Below are 6,611 nucleotides of genomic sequence, written 5' to 3'. Positions count from 1 at the left end.
CCAGTATCGATCAAAGCATTGAGCTCTAGTCCGTCAATCACCAACGGCAAGTCTGAAGTAATTTTCTCTGTACTGCACTCCTTTACCTGGAAACAGTCGTCGTTATCAGGCTCGTACCGCAGTGGAGGATCTTCATATCCCAAGTCGCCAGCGGCCTCGCCTCCACAGGTCGCCCTCTTCAGTTTCCCGGATTTGGGCTAGGCGAACGCTGCCTAGACGTGCTTGGGAAGGGACGTGGGCTAGACGAGCGGTAGCGCATAGGGGATGGTGAGCGTGGTTGATGACGACGAGGCGGGTCAAATTCCCGACGTGAGCATAGGTATTCTTCAATCTCGGAAGGTCTTTCGCCGTTTCGCGGACACGGTGCATTGATGGCGAATCCCCTAAGACCAGCTTGACGATATCGGCAGAATCGGTACAGGTGGCCAGCCTCTCCACAGTGGAAACACAAGGGCCTACGTGTGGCATCTCGCCACACATCGCTCTTCCGTGGCATCATCTCTCTCGCACGAGGTGGAGTGCGTGTTGCCTCTACGATTTCAGGCGGGCTGCGCATTGTCTGCACATAAGTACTTGGTGTCTCGATCGGCGAACAGTGCAGAGTAGGTCGCCTGAGCACCTCGGAGTACGTTACCGCCCGTCGTGTCGCCGGCACATCACTCCGCGGCTCCCGCATGGCCTGTCGAATTTCGTCTCGGACAACTTCAGCAAGAGACAGCTCGGGGGTGACATCAGGTGACTGCAGTTTCCTTAATTCTTCCCTGACAACAGACCGGACGAGCTCGCGCAATGTGTCAAGATTATCCACGACGCCTGCTGAGTAGACTCCTGCGGATGCACCGGCTACGTCGCGGTTGTACTGTCGGGCTCTCTGCTGAAGCGTCGTTTCGATGGTTGTTGCTTCCGACCGAAACTCAGCAACAGTACGGGGCGGATTGCGGATGAGTCCCGCGAACAATTCTTGCTTTACCCCGTGCATGAGGTGGCGCACTTTCTTGTCTTCCGTCATGCCAGGATCAGCTCGCTTGAAAAGGCGGGACATGTCTTCGATGTACATCGCGACAGTTTCGTTCGTTCGTTGAATCCGTGTGCGGAGAGCTGCTTCCGCCTTTTCCCGGCGATCACTGTTGGCGAACGTACTCAGTAGCTGCCGCCGAAACTCTTGCCACGACGTCAGAGATGCCTCGTGGTTTTCGTACCACACTCGTGCAGAGTCTTCCAACGCAATGTAGACGTTACGCAGCTTGCCTTCCTCGTTCCACTGATTTAGATTTCCCACTCTCTCGAAATGCTCTAACCAGTCTTCGGCGTCCTCGTATGGGTCACCATGAAACACCTTTGGGATGACCGGTTGGCTTACGATGAGTTGTGCCGGCGTAACTTGGCTCGTCATGGTGGTGGCGGCGCTTGTCTCCGTCACCGATGCCCTTGATACAGAAGGGAGTGGCCCAAATTCTGGCAACTCTCCTCGGATACGGCGGCTGACTCGTTGGTGCACCGGTGTAAGCTCCACTGGTTGCGGCTGGTCAGTGCTTGGACTTCGCTCTTGCGTGGGGCTCGGAATCATGTACCCAGGCTCCTCCACCAGAAAATGTAACGGATATAACAACCTCACACCCGGGACGTCCTATTTACAAGGTTTAATAAGGGCGAACTTGTGCCCAAAGCCAAAAGAACTACACAGTAGCTGGGAGAAAACAGCGAACGCTCGTCGTCCTCTTCTTCTCTTCTTTTCCGCTGCTCGGTAGCAGCTCGTGCACAGGCTGGGCCGGCTCGTGCCTTCCGGCGGGCTTCATGAGTCGTAGCGATGCCGTCAGCGTTCCTCTTTTAACAACGTCTGCGTTGTACTGCGCCTTAACAATTCCTCGTGGCAATATGCTTGTCTCAAAGATTAAGCCATGCATGTCTAAGTACATGCCGAAATAAGGCGAAACCGCGAATGGCTCATTAAATCAGTTATGGTTCCTTAGATCGTTTCTTCCTACTTGGATAACTGTGGCAATTCTAGAGCTAATACATGCAGTGAGCCTGGAGCCCTTTGGGTAACGGGTGCTTTTATTAGACCAAGATCGATCGGGTTTCGGCCCGTATTGTGTGGTGACTCTGGATAACTTTGTGCTGATCGCATGGCCACGAGCCGGCGACGTTTCTTTCAAGTGTCTGCCTTATCAACTTTCGATGGTAGGTTACTTGCTTACCATGGTTGTTACGGGTAACGGAGAATCAGGGTTCGATTCCGGAGAGGGAGCCTGAGAAACGGCTACCACATCCAAGGAAGGCAGCAGGCGCGCAAATTACCCACTCCCGGCACGGGGAGGTAGTGACGAAAAATAACAATACGGGACTCTTTTGAGGCCCCGTAATTGAAATGAGTACACTCTAAATCCTTTAACGAGGATCAATTGGAGGGCAAGTCTGGTGCCAGCAGCCGCGGTAATTCCAGCTCCAATAGCGTATACTAAAGCTGCTGCGGTTAAAAAGCTCGTAGTTGGATCTCAGTTCCAGACGAGTAGTGCATCTACCCGATGCGACGGCTCGGACTGAACATCATGCCGGTTCTTTCTTGGTGCACTTCATTGTGTGCCTCGAGATGGCCGGTGCTTTTACTTTGAAAAAATTAGAGTGCTCAACGCAGGCGAGTCGCCTGAATAAACTTGCATGGAATAATAGAACAAGACCTCGTTTCTGTTCTGTTGGTTTTTGGAATACGAGGTAATGATTAAGAGGGACGGACGGGGGCATTCGTATTGCGGCGCTAGAGGTGAAATTCTTGGACCGTCGCAAGACGAACTACTGCGAAAGCATTTGCCAAGAATGTTTTCATTGATCAAGAACGAAAGTCAGAGGTTCGAAGGCGATCAGATACCGCCCTAGTTCTGACCATAAACGATGCCAACCAGCGATCCGCCTGAGTTACTCAAATGACTCGGCGGGCAGCTTCCGGGAAACCAAAGTATTTGGGTTCCGGGGGAAGTATGGTTGCAAAGCTGAAACTTAAAGGAATTGACGGAAGGGCACCACCAGGAGTGGAGCCTGCGGCTTAATTTGACTCAACACGGGAAAACTTACCCGGCCCGGACACTGGGAGGATTGACAGATTGAGAGCTCTTTCTTGATTCGGTGGATGGTGGTGCATGGCCGTTCTTAGTTGGTGGAGCGATTTGTCTGGTTAATTCCGATAACGAACGAGACTCTAGCCTATTAAATAGGTGCGGGGTTCCCAGCACCTTACAACCTTCTTAGAGGGACAAGCGGCTCCTAGCCGCACGAAACAGAGCAATAACAGGTCTGTGATGCCCTTAGATGTCCGGGGCCGCACGCGCGCTACACTGAAGGAAGCAGCGTGTCTTTATCCCTGTCTGAAAAGACTGGGTAACCCGTGGAACTTCTTTCGTGATTGGGATAGGGGCTTGCAATTGTTCCCCTTGAACGAGGAATTCCCAGTAAGCGCGAGTCATAAGCTCGCGTTGATTACGTCCCTGCCCTTTGTACACACCGCCCGTCGCTACTACCGATTGAATGATTTAGTGAGGTCTTCGGACCGATGTCCGGCGCGGCCTTTCGGTTGCGCCGGTCTGTTGGAAAGATGACCAAACTTGATCATTTAGAGGAAGTAAAAGTCGTAACAAGGTTTCCGTAGGTGAACCTGCGGAAGGATCATTAACGGATTGTGAAGGGTGAGCGCCTCAGCTGCGTCTGCGCCCGACACTTTCTGCCGCTGACCCCGTTTGGACGCGGGGTCGGCTTTTCCCCACGGGGCTGCCTGAATGTGGAGCGGCACCCCGTGACAAATTGTTGCGCCCAGCGGACGCCAACACCGCGACCTTGGACGGTCGGCCAGGTGGCGGACGCGGGTACAAACGGCGCAACGCACTCATAGGTCGGCTTTCGACCCGCCACTGCACCGTGGCTCGAAGCGCTCGAAATGCGCGACCCGACCGCTGCGGGACCGCCTAGTACTGTAAACAGGAGCGGCGGAGCGCGAACGGCGAGTCGTGGTTACGTCGGTAGAAGGCGAGGCTGCGCGTTCCCGAAACGCCAGCCGAGTGCCCTCCCGACCGTTCGAGCGTGCAAGAACGAGACCCGACAATCGCGCGGCGACTGCCAAGTACGAGAGGAACGGCACAAGCGTCGGCGGTCGGTCAAGGAACTGGCGATGTGACGGGTCCGCTGTGCACCAGTGCATACCGTCCCGCCGTCCGCGGCAAGCGCCTCCGCGTCCTCGGGTGACGGAGGCTGCCGGTCGGTTCTTGCAGGCGAGGGATCTCGCTGGCACCGGTTCGCGTTGACGCGCGGCCGGTCATGGCACGGCGATGCGACGGCCGAGGTGCGCAGTACTCGATGGAGGAACCGCACGCTCCGATGACCGTCCCGCCCTCCGCGGCGTATGCGTACCGACCGTAATGGTTGCAGCAGCGCCGGCCGGCTTTTGAATTCGCCACACGAAACACGGTGCGAGATCGCGGTTAGGGGAGCGTCGACGTTGCCAGGCGTTTTGCTTGCTGCCGAGGGAAAGGCGGCACGGCCACGTCGCGCTCGTCGCGATTAGCGGGTCTGCGCGCTTTGGGAAGGTGCCGCAACGACTTGCCGAAAGAGGAAGCACGGAAGAACGAGGGACTTGGACGTCCCGACAATTGAACGCACTTGCGGCCAGGCCCTTGCTGGCTTCGTTCTTCCGCCTCGAGTAGGCTCGTACGCGGCTCCGGCGCCGAAAGTGGTCCTTGGCACCGACTTCGGTGGACGTGGGAAGTGCCGCGCAAGTACGGCGCGCCTGGCTCCACCTGTTGGCTAAAGTAGGCAGCCGGATCGGCATTTTGGTGTGCGGTGGCAAACCGTGGATGCGAAAAAAGCTTGTGCGATTTCGTGGAACAAAAAGCGGGGGTCCCCCTTTTTATGCGGAGGAGACCGACCCGCCTGCCGTGGTGAACCGCGACGCCACGGTAAAAACGGGAGAGGCTTGTCGATGGGACCGTGCATCCCGCGCTCCACGGAGGCCGGGAGGCGGCCGCCCGAGGAAATGTGTAGCCGTCGAGGCCCGCATCTGCGTGCACTCTTATCCAAATGGGTGTACCGCAGGCATTTTCTGGTTAGGCGGGCCAATGAGAGCGAGCACACAACGATACCTACGGGTCCGGCTTGGAGAACCGGCTTCGACGCCTCCCGAGTATTTATAGAGGGGTGGACCACGAAAGCACTCGCAAGTAGCGAAAGCGAAACGCCGTCCGAAACACACCGTTTGCTCGATTTGCGGCAGCCGAAAAAGGCGCGGCAGAGTTTTGGAGTCCAAGCGTGCGCTGAAAAGCGCCCTTCTTGGCCACTGTTTGGCCGAGTGCCAGAAACGTTTGGTTTTGACTGTACGGAATTGAACAAACACTTTTTCACGACTCTAAGCGGTGGATCACTCGGTTCTCGGGTCGATGAAGAACGCAGCCAGCTGCGAGACTTGGTGTGAATTGCAGGACACACTGAGCACTGATTCTTTGAACGCACATTGCGGCCTTGGGTCTTCCCTTGGCTTCGTCTGTCTGAGGGTCGGATCACATATCAAGAGAGCCTTCGGCGCACAAGGGAACGTGAGCCGTCGACTCGTTTTGACCGCGTCGGCAACACGGACAGCACGCTGAACACCTCACAGCGAGCGCCAACAGCGGCCACTCAAGGGCGAGACGGTGGCGACCGTCGTGCCAGAGCCCAACCGAAACGGGGGCGACCGACTGCATTGAGGATGTGGCACCTCGTTGAGACCGCCGCAGGACTTCGAGTCGGAAGGAAGCCTGCAGGGAAAGTGCGGTCGAGGTTGCGTACTCCTCTCTGCGACCGGGCGCGCAAGAGCTGCGAGAGCCACGGACGCGCAACTTTAACGCACGGTAAACACGAGGAGCGAAAGCCGGCCAGCAAAGCTTCTCCAGCCGTGCGCAAAGTGCGCGAGATCGCAGCCTTGCGTTGCGCTTGTTGCCCTCGAAGTAAGCAGGGTGTCCCGTAGACCGGGCGCTCGAACACGCTGCGGGGCCGTGCCTCCTCCAGGCTTTGCCGCGCGAACAGGGAACGTTCGCGCGCAAAGCGCAGGGAGGTGAGGAGGCTGCGCCCGACGTTTGCGGTTCGCTGCGTACGCGGTTGATGCGGAGAGCACGGCGCGACGACTTGCCGCGAAGCGGAAAAAGTCTCCCGCACGAGTTGGCGAAACGTTGGCGAAGCTTAAGGCGTTCTCGTCGTAGTCCGCCGTCGGTCTAAGTGCTTCGCAGTTCCCGTCCCGTTCAAAAAACTGGGCCACTCCAGTTGGGGCGGGGGCGACGCTACACGAGACGATGCCTCTCGCCAGGCTGCGTGGCTGCCCTTGCGGCGGCGGCGACTGGCCTCGGCGGTGTTTGGGCTTTCGACACGGTCGTTTATCACGCAACTGCTCGGACGACGCACGCGCGCAGCGGAATGCCGCTTGCCAGCCTTGTGAAGATGTGACCCTGTACAGGGTTGCGGGCGCACTTGGTAGGGCGTCGTACTCGGTTCGCGATGGGTTTACGAACGTGTCCCGTCACTTCCACGTCACACCGGTTGTGCGCCGCACGCGTGCAGCGGGGAAGCCGATTGCCAGCCTTGTGAAGAAGTGGCTCTGT

At 57.3% G+C, this 6,611-nt stretch overlaps 2 non-coding genes across 2 annotated transcripts; both read left to right on the top strand.

The window, feature by feature from the left end:
• Positions 1-1,855: 1,855 nt before the first annotated feature.
• Positions 1,856-3,663, top strand: LOC142792888 (small subunit ribosomal RNA). Its single transcript, XR_012891280.1, has one exon. It is a non-coding gene; the product is annotated as a small subunit ribosomal RNA (ribosomal RNA).
• Positions 3,664-5,382: 1,719 nt separating this feature from the next.
• LOC142792878 (5.8S ribosomal RNA) lies at positions 5,383-5,535 on the top strand. Its single transcript, XR_012891270.1, has one exon. It is a non-coding gene; the product is annotated as a 5.8S ribosomal RNA (ribosomal RNA).
• Positions 5,536-6,611: the final 1,076 nt, after the last annotated feature.

Source organism: Rhipicephalus microplus, unplaced genomic scaffold (genome assembly GCF_043290135.1).
Source record: "Rhipicephalus microplus isolate Deutch F79 unplaced genomic scaffold, USDA_Rmic scaffold_257, whole genome shotgun sequence".
NCBI classification, from domain to species: Eukaryota; Metazoa; Arthropoda; class Arachnida; order Ixodida; family Ixodidae; genus Rhipicephalus; species Rhipicephalus microplus.
Note: the sequence above shows the minus strand (reverse complement) of the source record. Positions and strands in the feature narration are given on the sequence as shown.